Genomic DNA, 24,699 nt, shown 5'->3' with positions numbered 1-24,699 from the left:
AGAATGAACTGAGGGTTGAGGGGGAAGGGGGAGGGGGGAAAAGAGGTGGTGGTGATGGTGGAGGGCACTTAAGGGGAAGAGCACTGGGTGTTGTATGGAAAACAATTTGACAATAAAATATTATGGAGAAAAAAAAAGAGAGAGAGAGAGAGAGAGAAACTTGTTTTACTCGAGTTGTCCCAGTGCTCCAGAAAACGTGTTTTCCTAATGGACGAGAATTTTTTTACTTGAATTGGAAAGAAATTCTTGAGAGTGTCGTGAGAGGAGCACCTTCTGTTGAAACAGCTTTTCAGACAGCAGAGTGAGATGTGTGCGCCCCACGTCAGAGATGGGGTGTTTCTGAGAAACTTCGTGGCCGGAGACAGGTGTGTTTGAGCCCAGGGAAGTATGCAAGGATATTTGCACTTCCTTTCTTCTAAATCATTCTTTCCTTAAATTCCCAATTACTTGATCACGGAGGAAGGTCAAGAACATGTGCAGGCTAGTATGGGAAGGTTTTGCCTCTATCCTATGGAGGTTTTGGGGTCAAGAATGATCTGGATATTAATCCCAAACGCCTCGTGTCGATTTACTTAAAGGTAAAGTCACAGCTCGGGTGCCTGGGAAGCAGACTCTGAGATGCAGGTGAGCAATGGGAGGTTTATTTGGGCGTGTTCTTAGGGTCAACAGAAGGGAACCGAAGGAGAGGCTGGGCTGTGAAGGATTCCCAGTAGCGGCCTCATCAGAACTGAAGTTCAAGTGACCCCTCGGAATTGTTTTTGATTTGAGGAGAGAGGACCAGACCTTTATAACTTCATGTCCAGTCAGCCACTGGAGATGGGGATGGAGAGGGAAAGGAAATATAAACTTGTGCAAGATAGTGCTCTTCAACCAAAGCAGTTCCTATAAGGGAGCTGACAGCTGAAGGTTGTCTACCAGGAGCATTGCCAGCAGCTGAGGGAACAAGTCCGTCATCTCTGGAGAGGAATCTGGGGAGCGTCCAGGCCCAGGTAAATTCGTGATTTCAAATAAGGACCAGCTGGAAAAAATTAAGTGTCCAAAAATTGAGGCGATCGCTAAAGTAAATTGCGGTGTATTATAAGCCGGTGTGTACTGTACAATGTTTTGTTGTGATATTTATTGCCCAAGTACATATATTTATAGAAACACCGCAAAAATTTCTGCAAAGATTATACATACCCATATGGAGTGCTATGGGAGGAAATATGTACATGTGCATACATATACGTGTGTGTATATATGGAAATATGGGAGGAAATACGTATACATATATATGTGTATTTGTGTGTATATATATGTATATGTATGTATGTGTGTGTATATTTTATATGGTGAAAACTTAATATGAAAAGTATGGTAACCCTCACTGTCAGGCGTTTGTTCACACTCTGTATGAAAGGCTCACTTAAGGCAGTGATATATATATACACGAACATGTCTATATCTGTATGTATATATGTGTATATTTATCACTGATATAATATTTATTTATAACTATAATCATAATTAGAATTGTGTTTGGGTGGGTACGGTTATGGGGGTTATTTATGCTGGTTTATGGGTTGGTGTTTCCATATAGTGTTATAAGTCCATATTGTTTCTTTATATAAAGGAAAACGGCAAAAGAAACTTTAAGTGATCACTCTGGAAAAGGGTTCCAATGTTGGATATTTAGATTTGTTCAACTTTTCCATTAAAGATACTGAATAACAGAAGTAAATGTAAGAATAGGACAAAAAGAGCAGACTTTGAAAAATAGAAAGAAATGTCTAAAGACACAGAATTGTTGCTCAGCTACCATTTCTGAAACATACAGCATTTGGCTTTGGTCAAATTGCTTTTGACAAATTCCTTTTGGCCAAAAATGCTAGGCCAAATAATATGCTACTGTAAAATGCTGGGCACTTATGCTTACCATTTATTGTGCCCTAGCATGTCCCAGGCACTACAGTATATACATGGTATTTAATATTTTTAATCCTCAAGTGTAGGGCACACTCACTGCTATTAAACTTGTTTTGTAAAGGAAGAGAATCAGAGATGTTCAGTTAGTTGCCCAAAGCAATATCATTGGTAAATGCTTGGATTCCCAACCAGGCTTATTGGCAAGAATCCATGTGTATACACACACACACACACACACACACACATTCATATATACAAATTACATATGTAACGAATACATATTTATAATGAACTTAGCATTGAAAAGTACCCTTTAGGACATATCCGGGGAATAAATAGTGGATAGACAAAAATGAGTTTGCCCAAGAAAGATGACACATCAAAACAGGCTTTCTTATGATCTTCAACTGTTCTTTGAAAAAATATGCCCAGGGAAGCAATAACAGGGAATCTGAATCTTGAGCAGAAACGCAACAGAGAACTTGTCAAAGAGCTGAGATAAAAATGTCAGAGGAAAGAATATTTTTGCAGGCCAGATAGGCCTCCATAGGGTAAGACAAATTGGTCTCACCACAGTGTGCATCTCCATCAATGAATTTCTTGTATTCATCTATGATAAAGCTCATTCTTCCTCTTCCCCACTGCTCACCGCACACACATGCATCTCATATGAGAATGATACAGATACCATCCTGTGCTCTTAACCCAATGAGTAGGCCCAGTTGTTGTTTGGCTTGAGTGGAAAAAAAGTAATGATATTGTGAAGTTCCTCAATTAATACAAATGGTACATAGAGATGGAATGAAATCTTTAAAGATCTGGTTGTTAAGCCACATTGGACAAACACAGCCATGAGGAAATCAAAAGAGCAAGTTCCAGTTAGGTAACATACAGTGTAATATTAGTTTCAGGTGTACAATTTAGTGATTCATCCTTCCATACAACAGCCGGTGCTCATCCCAAGTGCGCTTCTGAATCCCCATCACCTATTTAAGAGAAAGAGAGAAATGTAATGTTATTCTCCAAGAACAAAATCAAACGCCTTATTGAATGCAAGGAGGTGAGGATTACAGGGAACTATTGCTTTTGTACTGGCTATACTTCCTTAAAGAATGGTGAATGTTAAAGTGCGTGGCTTGCACGATGTTGTCAGCTGTCCTAAGTCAATATCGTTAGGCATAGCCTGTTAGGTTGTTTTTGATGGGTAACAGTCGTAGAAGATTAGTAAGGTAAGTAAGAGTTAGTTTCTCTCCCATCCCCTCCCTATCAGATGTTATGATCACAATCTGTGTAAAAGCTTTACACAAGGCAGACATGAGAATATTCTAAAATTTAAGCGTAGGACTCAGTTAACCTTAGAGAGGGTATCATGCAATCAGAATCCTTGGATTCAGTGTAGATATGGTTTGGATGTCAAAACGTGGGTCCCATTCCAAAAAGTACAGCGTCTATAGCTTGCTGGATTTTTATATCTGGTCCTGATAAAGATGAAGAATGTCTCTAATATCATTTTCCCCAAACATGTGTCTTGAATAACAGCTATCTCATAAATGGAAACTCATTTCTAACATTCATTTTGCTCATTAGCAACACCTCTGGTGTTGACTGATTAAAATGGTTAAAAAAATGCTTGTAGCACCTGCCTCAGGAATCTGACCTTTCTGATTAAAGTCTGACCCCATCCCCCATATGAATTCCTGACCCAGGCAACTGACTGCTAACACATTCATATTATCACATATACAATATCTGTGCTGAAGTATGTTAAAGTAAATTATAGACTTCATGACACAGAATTCATAATTTTTTTTTCATGAAAAATGGTTTTGGGGTTTTGTTTGTTTTACCACAGACATTTTAACATGCATCCAATCAAGAGTCTTCAGTGAATCAGGATCTCCAAGGTCAAATTCCTTCATCCAATTGAACTTCCTTAGAGAAATCATCATGGGTAGTTGAAATATGTAGTGTAGGTTTGCCTTGATTTAGGGTATTCTGCCTTAAGAATATATCTTTCTGGTGAATGATCCGACTCTGGGTCAACAAGTATTTGTGCCAGGATTCTGTCCTTGTTCATAAATATTTTAAATAAGTCATTTCTTTCATCTCAAGCCCGAACTACGCCAGAAATTGAATTATTTTGAATGGTCTAACAACAAAACAAAACACAAAGCCCCCAAATCAAAACTTCTTTCTACATCTTCAGAAGAGGCAACTGTATTGTGTAGGTTCAATCACAAATGAAATGCTATTATGTGAGAATATCTCCCTGACTTGTATGGGGGTAATGGGGCATGGGATTTACAGATTCGGCAATCACGGAGAGATTGAAAAGACATGTAGCTTTTCCCTACAACGTTGCTTAATGAAACCCTCAGTGTGTGCTGTGAAAAGAGTTTATTGTTTGCTTTTCATGCAAATCATCTCAGTTTTTATTTGTTTATGTAGTAGTCTGTAATTTAGAATAATGTAGTCTGTTTTCTGGTAGTGTTGTGAAGTAGGAAGCAGAAAATGCTAACAGGAAATAGATTAGCAAGTATTCCATGAATCAAACTTCATTCTTTCTCTTTCCCCTCCTCCGCCCTCTTCTTTCCTTCCTTCTTTGCCTTCTTTCCTTCTTTTGTTTCCTTTCTTCTTTCTTCCCTTTCTCCCTTTCCTTCTTTCTCTCTTCCTGTTTGTCTATCAGTATCTTCTGCTTTCTCAATTAGAGAATCATTTGTTGTAAACAAGCCAGCGGAGGGTAAAGTGAAATCTCATGAGATCGTAGGTGGGTTGACTCAGGTGGGAGCTGCTTGGTGCTCCCTCCACCGACTCTGTGATTAATTCCAAGGTAGGCGGAAGTTTTCATCTTTCAACGAGTTTCCAAAGTTTTTTTCTAATAGCATTGCTCTTCTTAAAAATAAACATCTCTCCAGTATGAAAATCTCCATTAGAGAATCAATTCAAGTGATTCAGGCGTGTAACTTTTGCAGCAGGTGAGTGTATGGACTGATACGGCTACATCATAGACTTCAATTGTAACCTTCCCTTCTCTGTACCTTTTTGTATATCTAAAACGTTTCATCATTATGCTCTGTAAAACAGCCTCATCATGTTTGTAAAAGCTGGAGTGGGTACTGGGTAAAAGAGGAGAATCATAGGAAAAGTTGATCAAAATGCTACTTCAACTGTTGAAACAGTAGTTTGGCTGTTAATGTCATCGCCACCAACATTTTATATTGATGCTTTTACTATCTTGCAGTTCTTTTCCTTTGATTACTCTTGTGGATGTAAGCCTTTAGGCATAATATTTATGTACAGGATTTATGCAGGATTCTTCTACTAAAGAGATGATGAGCTATCTCTTGTACTTTGAGAAACCTCATCATTTAAAAATTTCTTAATTTGGTTTTGCTCAGAATGATCAGAAGGAATAAAGGCTAGGTAGGATTCATCTTCTGAGAATTAGAGCGGGAGCCTTAGTATTTCAGGTCTTTCTTAATATTGGCACATCTATGAATCAGCAGTAGATTTTTTTCCTACTTTGAAATATAAAATTCTAGACTTAATTAAAATCTCACTGATGTTTTACCACTTTGTTTTCAACTTAGGAAGAGAAGTGTGGAGAAAAGAAAAAAACCTGCTTTGGTAATTCCTCTTTCTCCGTCTCCTCCTATAACACTTTTTTTTTTTAAACTTATCATTGAGAAATATCTCAAAGGTCTCTTCCCTCTATTTGTTTTGTTTCTCTCCATGTTTATATTTCATCATGTTGGAAGAAATCATCTACCATTCTGAAGGTCGTTTACCTAAAAATGATAGGGAGCCGGCTCACTTCAGACAAGTGCATAGTAATTATCTATCAGTGATCATTGTTCATCAGTTCCCGGTTTCAGAATTCAGGGCCAGCCTCCCCACCTCCCTTCTCCCCCCTTCTCCCCCCCCTTCTGATTCATTCACGTCCTTGGGCTAAATTGGCCACCCACTGCATTCGTGTTGTTTTGTGTATGGTGGTGAAAAGATTTAATTGGATATTGTTGAAAAGACACAGGGCTAACTCTCAATTTTCATGTGTGGCTCTTCCCTCTCCCTCTGTACTGCCTCCTTTCCTTGATGAGAAAATTGCCCTCTCCATGGTAACAATTAAAAAAAGCTTTTCGATTTTTTTGGTAGTACTTGTTGCAGAGAAAAGAAGTCAAAAAGTAGAAGCAGTTTAAAAATGAAAAGGAGAGGAAGAGAGCTGGGAAGAAGGCTTCATGTTTGCGAGTGGGTGTTGATGGGGGAGAATGAAGCTGAATGAGCAAAGCTGAGGGAAGCTGGCGTTCCTCTGTCCCCGAAGGCAGCCCCGCTTCCTTTCCTGCGGCCTGGCTGTCCTTCCCCCAAAGATAAGGGCTTTGTGCTGGATTTCGGCCAGGACTCACTCCCGAAGAGCTGCTGTCTCAAAACAGCAATGCCCGGATTTCCTCAGGGAGTCACAGTTCATTAAGTTTTTTTTAATGCAACGCTTTTGTGAGCCACAATTTCCATCTCTTAATAGGGACATTCAAAGGGACTTTGGGTGACAGGATGAGGGAGATGGCCACAGTGCGCCTCTCCCGCCTCCGGAGGCCTTTGGTTAAACTAGGTTTGTCATGGAGGGCCTGCTGGATTCTCACTGCTTCAGGCCTCCCCTGCTTTCTAGATTGTGCAATTTTGTAACCGTTCACACTGACTTTCCCTAGTACCGAACCAGCCCCAAGAGGTGGGTGCAGCATTGTGACAGAAGTTTGATGCTAAGTGACTGCAGAGCACTGGTGGTAGTCTAAGGGCTCCCCAAAGATAGCCCGGTCCTCACCCATGGAACCTGGGAGTATGTTACCTTACACAGGTGAAAGGGATTTTGAGGAAGGGTTAAGGACGTTGACATGGGGGTGGGGGAATCTTCATGGGTTATTCTGGAATGCTCATTGTCATCCCAAAGGTGCTTAGAAGAGAGGAGGTAATGATGCAAACAGGCTGGGGGAGGAATAAGAAGGTGCCAACCTGCTGGCTTTCAAGATGTGACCCTGGGGCCAGAGAAGGAAGCCTCTGGGGCTGGAGAAGGCAAGGGAACACGCACTTTCTCAGAGACTCCGGAAGCAACCCAAGCTCGGCTGACATCTTAATTTTTGCTTCTGACACCTGTGTTCAGACTTCGGCCCTCCAGAAGTGGAAAGCTATAAATTCAGACTTTTTTTTTTTTAATGTTTTATTTAGTTTTGATACAGAGAGAGACAGAGTATGAGAGGGGGAGGGGCAGAGAGAGAGGGAGACACAGAACCGGAAGCAGGCTCCAGGCTCTGAGCTAGCGGTCAGCACAGAGCCTGACGCGGGGCTCGAACCCACGAACGTGAGATCTGACCTGAGCCGAAGCCGGAGGCTTAACCGACTGAGCCACCCAGGCGCCCCAAATTCAGACTGTCTTAAACCACTGAATTAGTGACAGGAAACCAATACGACCATGGACATTTAATAACAACCAATGCAGGTTTTTTGACAGGGGCTTATTTTTTTCTTAACTATAAGGAATTAAAAGGTATAAAGCAAGGGGAGAAAGGGCATGAAGAAAATGTCATGATCACTCCATTTTTAACCACAGAAAGAGGTGTTTCCGGTATTTAACAAAAAAAAGACAACTTTGAATGCAATGGTGTGGAATGACAGCAGTAAGGACAAAAAAAGAGAAAACGTCCATTTGGAAATGAAGTTGGGAAAAAATGAACAGTAACAATCCAGTTATGTAATTTTCCCTCCTGTTTGTTTTCTCCCCCAAGCATTGTTTAACCCGTTGCACTCAGTTTTAGGTACTGAACTGCCATGAAGCATTGATGGCAGTGGCAGGAGGAGTGTCACAGGGGCAGGAAAGTGAAGACTATGTTTGAGAAGAGAAAGGAGGGTAGCTTGTTCGGATGCGGCTTGCGCACAGGGACAGGCAAAGGAGTCAGACAGATCTGAGTTCAAATGCTTTTCTGCCACACAGTGGCTGGCAGCCATGATAAACCTTCCCTGAGCCCATTTGCTCCTGTGTAAGAATAGCAAGCTGGGGAGACTTGTTGTCGGGTTTAGATGGTGTTTGTGAAACATCTCGCCCAACTTCTGCTACACTGTAGCTGCTGAGGAAGTGGTGGCTGTGATGTACTGGGGAAAAAACCATGGGAGAAGGACGATCTGGGGCATTTTGTTCCAGCCCGACCACATCTGACTTTTGCAACTTTGCATAAGTTACGTAACCTCTCTGGGCCTCATTTTTCTTGTCTATAAAAGATAGTAAAAGTGCCTAACTCAGATGGTCGGTCTACATTAATATAGGTAAGGTGCTTAGGACCGTTTCTGGCACATAGGAAACTCCCAGTACCAGTTGCTATTGTGTTACAACTGTTAACCCATGGGGGTTTGTTTGAATTGTAAGGCGGGGAACTTTTGGAGAAATGGGCTGACAAGTTTTAGTAGTTACTGCTAGAGAGGACTGTACTTAAGTGGGTCAAGATCCAGGCAGATAATTACTACAAAAGATTACAAGATGGATGTTTATGAAACCAAATCTGTGTATCCCTCAGATTCCCTTTTCTTCTTATTTTTTAACCTTCCCTTTTGGGCTGCCCTTTGTACTTACTACTCAGACTTCTCTGGAATAACACGTGCCACGAGTTAATTTTGTCACTATTTCTGTATAATGTCATTCGTTTCGTGAAGGGACAGCTCGGGAGTAGCTTTGTGACGTTTTAATGGAAGTCTTGACTTCATTGCCACCCCTCTGGCCACTATCTTAGAGAAAACTTGGACTGAAAGTAAGGAGGATCATTCATAGAACAGAGAAAGAGGTAAGAAAGAGGGAGGAAGAATTGAGCTAGAAGTATTAGAAATGAGAACCCAGCGAAGTAATGATCTATTCATTGTTATCAGTTTTTGTCTCACCTGGTCTCATGCCACTAAAATGTCCCGTAAATAAAACAGAGAAGTGTGAATAGAGAATTCTTACTGCAACCTTTCTCCTGGGATTGCTGTTTCTTTTTAAATTACTTAAAATTTATTGAAATGGGTGTTCATAATAAGCACCCTTTCCAATAAAACAGAGAATTAAACTTAACTCTTCCCTACAATGTAAACAGCTTGATGAGGTATGCAGCATTACAAAATCCATTTAAGAACTGATTATATTTGCCCTTGGAGCACATGTAGAAGCTCACGGGTAAAAAGCTGTACACATTTTCCTATCAAACAGAACATCAAGTTTCCATATTCCTCAAAATCGGCTGTGGCTGAGCCATGTGTTAACAGGCTTGGAACTCTGCCCCATAAAGCAGGGCGCCCCTTCCTCCCCCCACCCCCAGCTGGGTGTTCGTGGTGCAGAGCAAGTGTGTGATTTCCTAGCATGGGGTGCAAATGTAGATTCATTTTTCCAGGGTAAGAACCAGTACAGTGCAGAAAACTGAAAAAGTATATCTGAGATTCTCCCCCTGGAATATGTCCCCTCCTTTAAAAGCTGTCACACCGCAAGTTCCCATTGAGTTAAAGGCTGCTGTGCTCCTACAGGGAAATATATTCTATTGTAATTTTTATGTCCCCCAATAGTAGTCTGTTCTTTGTTTACTGAAGAGAGCTTTTATGTCATACAATGGTATTTTTTTGACAGAGAAGCAGAATCATTGTTTTATTACAGAAAATTTTCTCTTACAACAGCAGAAATAAATAGCTCATCTCTTAAGCTCCTGATCAATGTCTAACACCTCCTACCCCAGCAACACTTCGCTGCAAGTGTATTAACACTCCGTGAGAGCAACTCTACTCACCTACCAGGAAATGATCTTCACAAATGATTTACCGCTAAGCCAGGGCTTAAACACATAGCACCCAGTCAAAGGCAGATTTGTATCTTTTCCCCAGTCATATAATTTCTGAGAAGAAATAGATTAATGTCGGTCTCCGACTATATGCAAAGCGTGTTGTCTCTTTTGAAGCATGAGGACCAATTGTTAAACTTTTCTTTATATGTACGTCTAACGGTGCCCTGTTAGGATGCAAAGGTATCGTATAGATTTGGGCATACCTCTCTTCTCCTTTGGGATATTGTGTGTCCTGTGTGAATGCTCCCTCCCCCCCCCCACTCTCCCTCATCTTGCACTTACTTGTAAAACTCGGAGGTTTCCATACCACGAAGATCCCATTTTTTAGCACAAACATGTAATTGATCACTATCCATGGGTTACCTTCGCTTGGTGGCGGTCTAAACTTGGTGATGTCAGAAGGCTGAGACCTGATAAATGAAATATGTTCTATATAACATATTCCTCAGTCGCCGATATTACAAAAACGCTCGGACTAGCTATACTTGCCTGACTTCTACCTAAGGTATTTGAATGTCTATAAATAGGTTTATTACTTTTATCTCCCAAGATTGGTTGATATGAATGTAATTACCCTCATTTTACAGATAAATATACTGAGCTCGAGTCTCTCCATATATATGCAACATGAATTGAACAGCTGTGCCAATGATTTTGATAATTCAAGTCTTCCCATACAGCACTCAAAGATAGGAAAGGAGCATGGAGGGCTTGAATTACACCAATTGACTGTGTATGTGAGTTTAATTGCCTCTAGATGATCACTCATTCCCCTCTTGACTTTCACATAGAGGTAGCGTCACAGAACAGTAACGTCTCTTACGTCGCCTCAGTTAATTGATGGCTGCCTCTGGCAGTAAAAACCAGGGTTCTTAGCTAAGTAAGTGGCATCTTTAAAATGTTTTGAAAACATGGAAAGGCTGAATGCATTTTTAGCATCACCTTTTATTGGCTTTGAACTTTTGTTGTTGAAGGGATTCGTACACTACTTGTTAAACAACCGGCTTCTTTCCTAGAACCTGGAGAATTATCTGAAGACTCATTTCCCAAAGGAAATATCATAGGTCTAATGCAATAATAGATATAAGAGGACATAGCAACGTTAAGCTCACAAAATGTGGCATCATAATTTTATATTGGTAATTCTTATTTCCACTGATAATGATCTTTGAGGTTATATTTCTGTAAAGATCCCAATTCTCTCATACCCTGACAGTCTCTTTATTCTTCAGAGCAGGAATCTAAGAGTTTTAACATTCTGAATGTTCACTTTTCTCTAAACTGAAACAAAAGTCACCGTCTACTTGCATCTAATTTAATATCACATTACAAATGGGATCAGAAAATCTGCTTAATAATTCTCTGCGACAGTTCTTTACCAGCGGTGGGGCTGAATTTCTTTTACTTACATGCAGTGTTGTTACTATTTTCTCCTGAAATAAAAGGCTGCCTGAGGTTAATTTAGAAATGGTTCACGTGTTTTCATGACTGAAAATGTAAACAGAGGAGCTAGATGAGTGAGGTTTTTCTTGGATCATTGCAGTGTCGTTTTCCAGTCCTTTCTTCAAAAGGACTTTGGATGCAGAGCCCCTGAGTGGCTTAGTCCATTAAGCACCTGACTCTCAACTTCTGCTCTGGCTGTGATCTCATGATCCGTGAGCTTGAGCCCTACATCAGGCTCTGTGCTGCCAGCACAGCCTGCTTGGGAGTCTTTCTCTCTCTCTCTCTCTCTCTCTCTCTCTCTCTATCTCTCTCTCTCTCTCTATCTCTCTCTCTATCCCTCCCCTAACTCGGTCTCAAAAATAAATAAACTTTAACGGAAAAGGACTTTGGATGCAATGGGTTAATATTTCCACATTGCCCCTGTTATTGGGGCATTCCTCTGTTCTAAGAACTCCAATGCTTCCCATTGCCTTCAACATCACGTCCTTACTCATTCATCTGGTAGTCAGAGCCCTAGTCTCCCTTCCTAGTTTGGTCATGGCCATAAAAATTCTGCTCACTGCAGAGTGGTCCCCCATCTGAGGCACCCTAGTGTGTCGGTGCCTCCACACATTGGTTTAAGCTGTCCTTGCCTTGGAATCACATCCCCCTCCCCATCACTGGGTCATCGTTATCAGTCCTGTTCATGGCCCAAATGATAGTTCAGCTTCCTGACTCTCCAAGGCACTTTCCCTAAGCATGCTCATATTAAAATTGCGTTCTTCAGAACCCCATCAGCATAGACTCTATATTCTGATGACTCTAACAGTTTGTCATTTACATACTGTGTTCTCTTAATGGCTGACTGCGTGCGTGAATGGGAAAGGGCAGGGCTAAAGGTTATCTCCCCAGCTGCATTGCAAGTTCATTGCAAGGTCATTGGGAATGTTCTTTAATTCCATCCTCTATCGCCAACAAAGCGCATGTTGTACTGTAACATATTGTGCATAGAATCCTGCCAATACATATTTCCCACCCATTTGATTGTTTGGTGCACAGTTACCTGTTAATGCTGGCCCTCTTTATCTGGCATTTCTACCAATGTGGACAGTATCTTTAGGATACAAAATCAGGCTGTTCTCCACCAGGCAAAATATTATAAATAACGCCTTCAGATGGTTATATTTCACTACTCATGTCATGTAATTTGTCATCCATTTTATTAATTTGGTTTACTTATAATTCATTTTGCTGTATAGGGTGCTCTGATTAGATAAGAGACAAATTATCTTGACCAGTTGGAGTTAGAATGCCTCCAAAATGGTGTTACTCAAGATAGAACAAGAAATGAATGATTGGAAACTTGAGCAGAAAAAGATCCAAAATATGTATATTGCAAAATGAGTTCCGTTTTCCCTGTCCTCTAAAATATATGGAGGGAGAAAAAATTATATCCCTCATTTCATTGGGTCATAACCTCAGAAGCAAATGTGATGTACATGACAAAAACTGGTCTTAAAACTGCCCCAATTATCCTTTGTCAATATGTGGAATTTACAGAACAATAGGGTTTCAAGAAATGTGAACAATGTAGAATAACTAATAGATCTAATGTTGAGCAGCTAAAAATATCAGCGCCCTTTCTGTCAGCTAAGAAATGTATTTGCAAATCATTATCGACAAATTGTAGCCTAAAATTCTTCTTTCTTCTTGACTTTGAAATTATATTTCAAGATCCCCAATTTAGACCCCATTATTTACTTACTGGCTTGTGTAACTGAAAGTTTTCATTTTTGCATGTTAAGGGGTTTATGGAATGACAAGTAAATCAATTCTTTACATTTTCTGTGGCAGAATAACTTGCAAATGATTATCACAATCTCTTTTTCAACCACAGGAAAGAATTTATTTTAAAAATAATATGCTGATAGTAGATTTATATTCCACCGTTACAAGGAAGGCCTCAGATTCAGCAGGCTTAAGATAAGTTTTGTCAGCCCCCCAAAATTCCAACAAATAAGAAAGGCATTATTCTCCAAAAATAGAGAAATAAATTCCATGAACTGTCCTACTGATTTTTGAACCTGATAATAATTTCTTAAATAGCTATTCTAGTTTTCATGTTTAAAGTTAGCCAACTGATCACTAATTTTTATAATACTGATAAACACTGCTTGAAACAGGGATGTGTGTTCTAGTCATTTTGCCACTCTTACAGTTACAATTATCTTTCTTGCATCGGTGTTTCCCCTTACTGTATCCAGTCCTTTGGTCAGTCACCACTCTCACGCACAGTTACCTGTTTACCACATTTCCAGGAAAAGACCAAGAACTGAGGAAGGTGTTCCAACCCCGAAAGGATAAGGTGTCCAAGGGCCTGGCATTGCACAAGCCTTGGCGCCGTGGCGTCAGTGTCTCTAGTCTTCACTGTTAGTCGGTTCCTCAGGATAAAATCCAAATACCTCAGGCTGGTTTTCAGAAACCGAACCATAAAACCAGATAAATTTTCTCTTATCTCATCACAGTGCCCTGTCCAGCAAATTTAATTATACTTGAACCAAATGTATAAAAAGGAGGATAAATGACATGACCTGAGTAGTGAAATGTAACGCTGAGGGCTTCCGCTCTGTGTATTTAAACTTATCTCCTATTTTCCCCGGTGAAATTATAGACACCAGCCACTCTAGCTGAGGCCTTCTTTTATTTCTGTGTCTTTGCTCATGCTTTTCTTTCCCTCATTTTTTTAATGTTTTATTTATTTTTCAGAGAGAGAGTTTGCACATGAGTGGGGGAGGGACAAAGAGAGGATCCAAAGCAGGCTCTGTGCTGTGAGCTCAGAGCCCTCTATGGGGCTTGAATTCACAAACTGTGACATCATGACCTGAGCTGAAATGAAGCATCAGACGCTTAATTGACTGAGCCACCCAGGCGACCCTCTTACCCTTTATAAAGCCCTCCTCATAAGCTAGCCAACTCTTCCCAGGTTCAGCCACAGCACCATCCCTTCTATGAAGTCTTTCCTCAAACTTCCCATGTGTGATAATTCCCCAAACTGATTCCTTTCAGTGACCGTTTCTGTGTTCGCCATTTACTTTGGTACTTTTGCTAGACATTTTCTCAGATGTACTACCTAACTTCCTGTTGCACCATGGGAGGCCGAATACTGATGAGCATGCGGTAAGCTAGTCATTTCCCAGTGACTGTCCTTCTAATAGGAGGCACTGGTAGGGTACAGGGACAGAAGAGGGTGAGCTGGGTGATGCTCAGGTCCCTTTACAGCCTGAGCTCCTGTCAAGAGGTCCTCTCCCTGCAGGTACCTCTTAGACTCTATTAAGTGCACCCTCCACTTAGCTTTACCAGCCTTGAGGAAAGTGTCCCCATCCCAGTTTGAATGGGCCATTTGTGTATTGCAAGTACCCTGACTGATTGAGTACTTAGTGATAGCTCATTTCCCCTTTTGTATTCCCCTTTCATGTTCCTGTCCCATTTAATCTCATCTGTGCAATAATTCAATCATACTCTGTTATACTGTAATACACTCTATTATACTACAGCATAAATACTTTGTAACTGTCTCCTACGTAGCTCTTAAGTGTGTGGATTCTGGGACCAATGATCCAGTGTCAGAAGTTCAGAGACATGTCAGTGTGTGATCCTAGACAAATTGCCTTACCTTCTTTTTCCTTCATTCTCCCCATCTGTAAAATGGAGAGAATAGTACCTATCTCTTAGAGTTTTATGATGGTTCAATTGATGAGTTTTTTTATTGAGGGCTTTTATGATTCTTATGCAACAGAAAGTATTTTAAGCATTTTATAAACATGAGCCCTATTTCTTCTTGTAACACCTTAAGGGGTAGATAGTCTTATGACCCTCATTCTGCAGTACTAGAAATGAAGAAGAGAATGCTCAAGTAACTTGCTGAAAATAATAAACCAAGTCGATGGCAGCCAGGAGTCAAACCCAGGCAGCCTGACCCTAGAGTCCATTCTCTGTGGACTATGATAGACGATTCTGGCACATAGTAAGTACTTAATAAACAACTCTTACTGTTGTTAGGAATCTTATTTCCCACTGTATTAGTTGTTGAAGAGTTCTTTATTTTTGGCTAGATTATGAGTTCCTTAAAGAGGCCAAGGTTTATTTGTCTATGTCTGTTAGCCAAGTGCTTTGCATATATTTGCAGGTTAGTAACTGTTGGTGGAATTAATTACTAGTTGGTTCCTGTGTATTTTTCAAAGCCGCCCTCGCCTTGGGAACAACTAATACTTAGCTAAAACTGCAACTGGAACTTGAGATCCCCACAGCCTTATTATTGCCAGAAATATAGCTTCCCCTTTTAATCCCAAATTCTTAGATGATATACCACTTGCTCTGGATCTCCCTTGCTTTACTTCTCCCACAAAGACTTTACTTGTCCAGGAACTGTCTCAGGGTCCCATCTCAGATGACAGCCAATTGTTTGATTCTGCATTTCCTGACCAGAAGAGATTTTCCCCCAAAACATGGACCTTTGAGCTTCATGAATGATACTTAAATTTAGAGCAAGTTCTCAGGAACTAAACAAGAAGTATCTGATTGACAAAATTTAATTTGTGTTCAAATGCATCCTTCCCATCCTTAGCTGGTGCTTCAGACAAGATACACAACTTTCATTCTCTGCTAACTTCAGGGTTGAGGTCAGAATTGGCTGCATAAATTGTGGGACCCAGTTAAAGGTGAAAACGAAGGACACTTTGTTAACAAAAATGATAAAGAACTTCAAGATGGCAGCAGCCCCACGGTGAACAAGCACAGGGCCCTTCTGTGTGTAGGGCTGGGTACTGCTCTACAAGTTGCACCATGAAGCCAGCCCTGACTGAGATCTCTGCCTATCCAATGGAATATTTTTTCTTAGCTTTGCCAGCTTCCAGAGTCTGGACACTTGCCAAAAGGTTCCTTTTACAAGTGTCTTCCAGGAACTCTAGTGTTTGTTACGTATAAAGGAATTTTGGTGGCTTGCTTTGATAACCTAATATTCTTGAGCTACCTGTGTAGAATAGAACCTCACCATCACAATGTAATACATGTAACATATCCTTTTATCCACCAGTTAAATTCTAGGCTCATTGAAAATAATGGGCCATGACCCCTCAGTTTGTTCTCAGGATTCAAAGGTCTCTCATGATTTGCCTCACTCCCTCTCCCCAACTCTTTCCCCCCACCTTTCCTTTTCCCATGGTACCCTGTTAGATTTCTCCTGTTAGACCTATGAGTCAAAACATATGGTATCTTTCCTTCTCTGCCTGACTTATTTTGCTTAGCACGACTCCCTCCAGGTCCATCCATTTTCCTACAAATGGCCAGATTTCATTCTTTCTCATTGCCATGTAGTACTCCATTGTGTATATATACCACATCTTCTTGATCCACTCATCAGTTGATGGACATTTAGGCTCCTTCCATGTTTTGGCTATTGTTGACAGTGCTGCTGTGAACATTGGGGTCCATGTGCCCCTATGCATCAGCACTTCTGTATCCCTTGTGTAAATCCCTAGCAGTGCTATTGCTGGCTCATAAGGGAGTTCTATGGATAGTTTTTTGAGGAACCTCCACACTGTTTTCCAGAGCGGCTGCACCAGTTTACATTCCCACCAACAGTGTAGGAGGGTGCCTGTCTCTCCACATCCTCGCCAGCATCTTGATTTGTGTGAGGTGGTATCTCAGTGTGGTTTTGATGGAGAGGGGCACTTGGGAAGAGCACTGGGTGTTATATGGAAACCAACTTGGTAATAAACTATTAATAAAAAAAATTAAAAATTTAAAAAAAACCAAATAAGCAAAGGGGAAAAAAAAGAGAGAGAGGCAAACTAAGAAATAGACTTTTAACTATAGAGAATGCACTGATGGTTACCAGAGGGGAGATGGATGGAAGGATGGGTTAAGTAGGTGATGGAGATTAAGGAATGCCCTTGTAATGAGCACATTGTGTTGAATTGGTGAATTGTATACCTGAAATATATATTGTATGTTAAAGAACTGGAATTGAAGTAAAAATTTAGATAAATAATTTTAAAAACTGGAAAAAAAGAAAATATTGGGCATATTCTTCTTTTGAAAAAAAGCAGCTGTGGTTTTTAATAGAGGTGCTTTAAAAATACTAAGTCACTTGAATCTCAAGAGGGATATTAATAACATTCAGAAATTGTGAGTTACACATCGAGGCAGTAATATCATGGAATCACCATGTTATGTAGATCTGAAGAGTTGATGAGAAGCTTAGGTCTAAAAGGGAAAATGTGAGTAAATTACTTGGGACTTGAGATCAAATATCCCAAGACAGAACTAAAAAGGAAATGAGTTTATTTCAGGAAATATATTTGTGCAAGAATACAGGGTGGAAGTGAGGGAAGATGGGAAAGCCATTACATTAAAATGCAAGAGCACCCCCAGATGAAGGAAAGTGAGAGAGAGGGTTGTGCAGAAGCATCCCAGTGAGCAAAGGAAGGTTCAGCAAAGCTGTCAAGGGGTCGAGTCAGCCGCAGGAGCCCTGTCTCCCAAAACAGGCTCTGCTTTAGTATCACCATCACATTCAGTCATTGGTTGGGAGCAGTCTGCAGGAGATTTGGCTTCTCTTCAGTGTAGTGATGGGTTTCCAAAGGCAGCAGCTGGGTTCCTCAGTCCCTTAGGTCCCAGTCCTAAAAGGCTTGCACGTTGTCATGGCCACCACAGTGGGTATTAGCAGCAGTGGTATTTAAGGACCTGTAAACATAAAACTCCCAGAAGAAAACATAGGGAAATCTTCTTGACATTAGTCTGAGCAATGATTCTTTGGATAATGGCACCAGAATCACAGACAACAAAAGCAAAAATACACCAGTGGGAGTGCATCAAATTTAAAACATAGCTTCTGCATAGCAAAGGGAAAAAATCAACAGAATGAAAGGCAACCTGCAGAATGGGAGAAAATATTGGCAAACCAAGTATCTGATAGAGGATTGCGATCTAAAACCCATATGCAGAACCTCCTGAAACTCAATAGCAAAAACCCAAATAATCAGAATTAAAAATAGGCAGAAGATATGAATAAACCTTTTTCCAAAGAAGACATTCAAGTGGCCAAGAAGTCCCTGAGAAAATGTTCACCACTACTAATCATCAGAGAAATAAAAACCAAACCACAGTGAGGTATTACCTCACACATGTTGGAATGCCTGTTTCCAAAAAGACAAGGGATTACAGTGTTGGAGAAGGTGTGGAGAAAAGGGAACCCTTGTATACTGTTGGTGGAAATGTCAATTGGTGCAGCCACTGTGGAAAACAGTATTACGGTTCCTCAAAAAATTGTCAGTAGAGCTCCCATAGGGTCCCACTTCTGGATATACATCCAAAGAAAATGAAGTCAGGATCTCAAGAAGATAGCTGTGCTGCCATGTGCATGGAAGCATTATTCACAGTAGCCAAGATATGGAAACAACTGAAATGTCTGTCGGCAGTTGAATGGATAAAGAAAATGTGGTATATGTATATATATTCACTGGGATATCATTCCACTTGAAGAAAGAAGGAAACCCTGCCATTTGTGATAACATAGATGAACTTGGAGAACATTATACTAAATGACAATAGGCAGACACAGACAAATACTGTGTGATCTTACTTATATTTGGAATCCAAAAAAGTCGAACTCAGGGAAACAGAGTAGAATGATAGTTGCCAGGGGCTGGGAAGTGATGGAAATGGGGCGGTGTTGATCATTGGGTACAAACCTTCCGTTTTCAGATGCCTAAGTTCTAGAGACCTGCTGTACACTATGATAACTATAGTTAATAATAAAGTACTATAAAGTATAGTTAATAATAAATTACTATACTATAAAGTAATAAAGTACTATGAAATTTGCTAGAAGGATCACACACACACAAAAGTGACTGAGAGATGATGACTATACTAATTTGAGTGTGGTGATTATTTCACAGTGTATACATATATCAAGATATCAAGTTGTACACCTTTATATACAATTTCTATTTGTCAAACTCACCCAAATGAAGCTGAAAAAAAGTTTTATTAAAAAAAAAAAGAGTCTTGTGCTCACTTTGGCAGCACATAAAGTAAAAAAAAAAAAAAGGAGTCTTAGGGGTGTGTGGGTGGCTCAGTCAGTTAAAGATCTGACTTCAGCTCAGGTCATGATCTCAAGGTCTTCGGGTTCAAGCCCCACATCAGGCTCTGTGCTGATAGCTCAGAGCCTAGAGCTACTTCAGATTCTGTCTCACTCTGTCTCTCTCTCTGCCCCTCCCCTGCTCACACTCTGTCTCTTTCTCAAAAGTAAATAAAACTTTTAAAAACTGATAATAATAAAGGAGTCTGAGAGATAATTTTTAAAAAATTTTGTGTAATTTAAACAAAGAAGGGCTGAAGACCATGTAAGTTTTACTTCGTTCAGAAGACCCTCCTTAACCCCTAAATTTGATTAGATGTCTCTCCTCTGTGCTCTGATAACTTCCTGTGCGTTTCCTACCGTAATACTTACCTGAGCTTATTGAATTGCTTATTTATTGCCTGTCTTAACTACTACTTTGTTTTTTCCTCGAGAGTAATAATTTTTCCTCCTTTGCTTCTGTAACACCTGTGCCTAGGTCAAAGACTGACATAAGTACTAAAAATTATTTGCTGAAACCCATACTGGGGGGCATTCTGCAAAATACCTGGCCTTCGAAGCAGTCAATGGTATGAAGCTCAAAGAAAGGCAAACAACTATTTCATATTAAAGGAGACTAAAAAGATAGGACAACTGAATGCAATGCATGAGTCTGGGCCAGTAAATGAAATGCAGTTAATGGGATAATTGTCATCCTATGAATAAAGAATGTGGATTAGATTGTAGAACTAAAGCCATAGTGTATTGTCTGACTTTGAAATTGAGCTAAGGTTATGTAAGAGAATGCCTTTTTCTTAAGAAATAAACACTGAACTCTCAAAGGGTAAAGCTGCAGATGATTCACTGGTGGTTCAGAAAACAGTATCTATTATTTGTACACTTATAATTACATCTACAGAGAATGATAAATTATAAATATAATGAGGCCAATTGTTAACAATTGGTGAGTCTAGGTGAAAGATACATGGGAGTTCATAGACCATTCTTGCAATTTTTCTGTAAGGTTTAAATTATGTAAAAATAAAATGCTTTTTTTAAAAAGTATTTTCTGAATGAATGGAGGACAAAAGGCTAACCACAGTTAGAAGCTGTTTATGAAGAAGTTACCAACAGAGATGGTGGTAGAACATTCAGAGACATAAAGAAGTTATGCCAGGTAGGAAAATATCCAGGCCAGTTTCAAATGTAAAAGAGAAGTGAGGGGGTGGAGGACAATAAAGACAGCTTTGTGGGCACCTGGGTGGCTCATTCGGTTAAGTGTTTAACTCGATCTCAACTCAGGTCTTGATGTTAGGGTGGTGAATTCAAGCCCCGTGTTGGGATTTGCATTCTGTGTGAAGCCTAGTAAAGATGGCTTTGGATTTGGCCAACCTTTTTGGAGAGGCAACACATGCCAGAAAAGAAGCTGGAATTAACGTGCTCAGTGAGGCACTTGAAAGCTAGACATGGGATTAGCATCCTTACAGGTAAAACTCTTTGAGTTACTAGAAAGGCTACAATTTAGGTCCTACCTGCCTTAAATGCTTAGTTTTTCCCCACACCTAGTGGTTCAATAAACTATTTCACCTTGTCCATCTTTGATGTTAATTTTTAAAAATTGTAAATGAAAGAATATAAGGTCTACAATTTTACCTTACGTGTAGTCATATTTATTTCCTGAAAATAGCAACAACTGAAAATCAGCATGGGCCTTTGTTCTAAACATAAATATGTTAAGACTGTTGATTTTTTGTAAAAAAAAATATTTAAAATATAAAGGATTTATTGTTCAGGTCTTTTCTTAAACATGTAAATATTAACCATTCAACTAAACCAAACCATGGAGTTTTCTGTTTGAGTATTAGGTAGAATTCTATTTTACCAAGTACAATAACAAAGTGTAAGTCTTTCTAAGAGCTCAGAATGACCTACTTAGAGTATGTATAGTTTCATTGTTTAACTTATTTATAGGATTGCTATTTATAACCACTTCCTTCAACCCTGGGGGGACTTAGTAGGATTAATGACTTCTGATTCACTTTGTTTGAAGATTTTTTTTTCCTTCCATTTTTGCTCAGCTAGTGGAATCCATGATGAATTCTCATCTCCAAGGGGTAAGCTGTTTTTAGTAAAACCCAGTAGCTGGCTTATGACTCCTTAGAAATAGCATTGATTCCTTCCTTCTCTTGTGTTTGTTTCTTCTAGAATGATAGAATCTGTGTGGACATGCTCAATTACCATGCTTAGGTACTCTTAAGCATGTAATGGTTTCAGTTTTGTTCACTAAAGTTATGTGTGTAATGAATATCCAGGCTCCTATCACAAAAATAAATAAGCAAAACTAGCATTCTACTTGTTTAGCATGACAAAGACGGACCACTACAGCTAGAAGGAGGAAATGGAACAATAAATAGAAGAGGACTAGAGGTCATTTGAGGATGAGGATTAGAGTAGAAAGTGTTCTTGAGAGAGAAGCATCTGGTGAGAGCACCAGATGAGGAGGCAAAGAACAGAATTTCATAGATGGGTATTTTGGAGGTGGGTAGTTTGAGTAATGATCGGATCTAAGGTGTTCTCCCATCTGTGGGTGGCTCAGTGGAATAGAGATGAAGGTCATTCTTTATGAAAAGTTAGGAACTTATAAACCCAAGTTGTCAGGTAAGAGAAATTATAATAGCAAATAGAATATACTCAGAAGAAAACCAAATGAAAAGGAAAAAAGGAATTATTCTTTTCACTGAGTGTGTGTGTTCTGTTCATTAGCAAGAAAGTCTTTCAGTCACTGGTTTTATAATATCTTAATGGAAAAAATATTTAAATGTGCCGTATTCAAATCCTTTCCTTTATTTCTGGAAAGAGAATCAAAGGAGAAAATTCTCATTGTGCTATACTGAGAAACCACTACTTAATGAGTATATTAGTGTCTGGTAAGTCCCATAGCAACATATATTACTATTGTGCAGTTTCTTTTTACAAATGAACCTTAAAGAGTGGGATAAAGAGTTACGATTTTGTTTTGAAATTCTTTAGAAATGAATAGTTTTATTACAGCTGTGAATCTCCGTGGGTTTTTAAGGAGGCTGTTCAAAGGATGTCATTAATAATCTTCTCAGGTGCTTACAAAGCATGTGTCTGTCAGCAGAATTAGAGAATCACCCAACTAGAGAACAGGTTTCACAATACCCTGAGACCTATTTTGTTCATTAGAGAGGAAAATGGCTTGTGTTAAGTCTAAATTGACATGCTTGCTAATTTCAGCAGTAAAAGCTGTTCATTGTGGTCAGGTTTAATTTAGATTAAAGTTGATCAGGTTACTTCTACAACATACTTCTGAAACGAACTTTGTGATCCTAAAAGAAGGAGAAAAGTAGAGCCAACCTGGAGAAATAGATCCAAAAGAGAGAAACAAAGAATAGGTTGGATGTTTGAGGGTGAATTAATAATATCAAATCAAATGAAAATAATGATAAAAGTAATCTTTGTTATATAAAAATGTCCAAGTATCAAAAAACACAAATTTGCATTTAAATAACACAAAGCATACCCAATCCATTCTTCCACTGTTTTGTCTCCATAACGCCTAGGACAGTGTGCTGTACTTGATATTTATAAAATGAAAGAATGAGTGTGTGAGTGAATGAATTTGTGTGCTTTGCTACATGTAGTACATAGAGTTCTTGGTTAAATTTGAGGGAAATAGTTGACTTTATCTGAGGTTTCTGATTAAGTCTGTCTTTAAAACACCTATTTGGATGTGTTAAATATTTAAGAGTCGGGAATTCCGAAGTGCCTTTTAAGCTGGCTATGTCACAGATGACCAGAGTTTAACATTCTAACCCTGGAAAACATCTTATTTCATAAAATCTATCTACTACTATATGGTTCCTGCTTTAAAATTTGTTCAGTGCTTTCCAGCTGACTTATGCCACTTTCTTCAATAGCTGTCTTTGGCAATTTGTTCCATATTTCAAACACCCTTTTGTGTAAAGAAACCATAAAAGTTAGAAACCTGAAAATTGGATTTTTCTTCTGAGCAATCACAGCTTACAAATGTGGAAAATTGGTTAAAAGTTAGCCCCTCCAATTTTTCAATACAGAGAGGGGAAAATGCTCAAAATAGATGTGTAATGTTTGGATAAGTTCTTGCTATTATTTTAATACTCCCGAAAGCAATTGAGCTAAAATCACAAGGCCTGTGTCCCTACCTATTCACGAAAGCAACACTACAAAAATGATCAAAAATCAGGCTTTCTGAACCCAAAACTCCTTAGAAAATCAGCAGGAGTCAAAGGGCATAGTAGATAACTAAGTTTTATAAACTTTACTGTCTACCACATTTCATCTGTTCACTTTCATTGACCTCCTGTGGTAGTAGAAACAGCATCAGACTTAAAGCCATAAAGACTCCTAACTTAGTTATTAGAGCAGTTATTGGGAGAATGAAAACGTGAGAATGTGTGTAAAACATCTGTTACCCAGGGGTTATAAACTAATAACAAAAATTCATTATGCTTTCCCAAATTAAAATACAATGGATTCCATTTTAGAGAACAAGGGAGAAATCTTCTTCTTCTCAAGATTCTATGTAAATATCACTGGGACATGGACACTTTAATGTAGAGAGAGTGAGATGACAGATAATAGATGGACACTTGAGGGAAGGGGGAATTTCTTAGTAATTAACATAGCTACCTATAAATACATACATACACACATATTTCTTGGTTTTACATTATTGGTATTTTTATCTAAAGCAATATTAAAGTAATTTGTAATACAGAATATGAATACTAACTTCTAGTCTGATGCTTTCCAAACTTGTCTGATCATAAGCATTAAGTAGAGAATTTGTTAAAAAGACATCTTCCAACCCCTCCTCCCTACTCATTTAGTCATGCGTGGAGAGCAGGTGTAGGTTGAGGCAAAGGAGTCAGGCAATTTTCATGGAAGGCAACTTTGGGGAAGGACTGACTTAGCTCACTGCATCAGCTTCTCATAGGTGAAGTTAAATCAGTTACATCTCTCAAATCACTTCAGTGCTTTTGCCTCTTTCTAAAATATACACTTTAATTTCGACATTGCACAAAATGAGATTAGAAGCGTAAATAGCTGTCTTTCTCTTAAAAACCTTGTCATAATCCAAAAAATGACATTTCTTGGTTGTGGCACTCATGCACTGGTTTAAGTAAACCCAGGTACTCTGAAATGACTCCATCTAAGCTCTTAAATAGTGAAGCAAATCTATAATCAAGATTTTCATCTGAAATATTTTTGGTATCAAAGAAGGAAACACATTTCCTGTTAAATTGTTCTCTGTAAAGCCTTATGCATTACAGATTGATATCCAGTAATATCTTTTTTATTTCCAGAAGTTCTTTGGTTCGTTTGAAACTTGCACTTTACTTTGGATGA

At 39.2% G+C, this 24,699-nt stretch overlaps 1 protein-coding gene across 9 annotated transcripts in view; it reads left to right on the top strand.

Annotated features, from left to right (window-relative positions):
* The window catches only part of DMD (dystrophin), a 1,657,593-nt gene that overhangs the window by 1,047,641 nt on the left and 585,253 nt on the right, over positions 1-24,699 (top strand). The gene's annotated exons all lie outside the window — the stretch shown is intronic.

This window comes from Suricata suricatta, chromosome X (genome assembly GCF_006229205.1).
Source record: "Suricata suricatta isolate VVHF042 chromosome X, meerkat_22Aug2017_6uvM2_HiC, whole genome shotgun sequence".
Classification (NCBI taxonomy): Eukaryota; Metazoa; Chordata; class Mammalia; order Carnivora; family Herpestidae; genus Suricata; species Suricata suricatta.
This window is presented reverse-complemented; position numbering and strand designations above follow the sequence as displayed.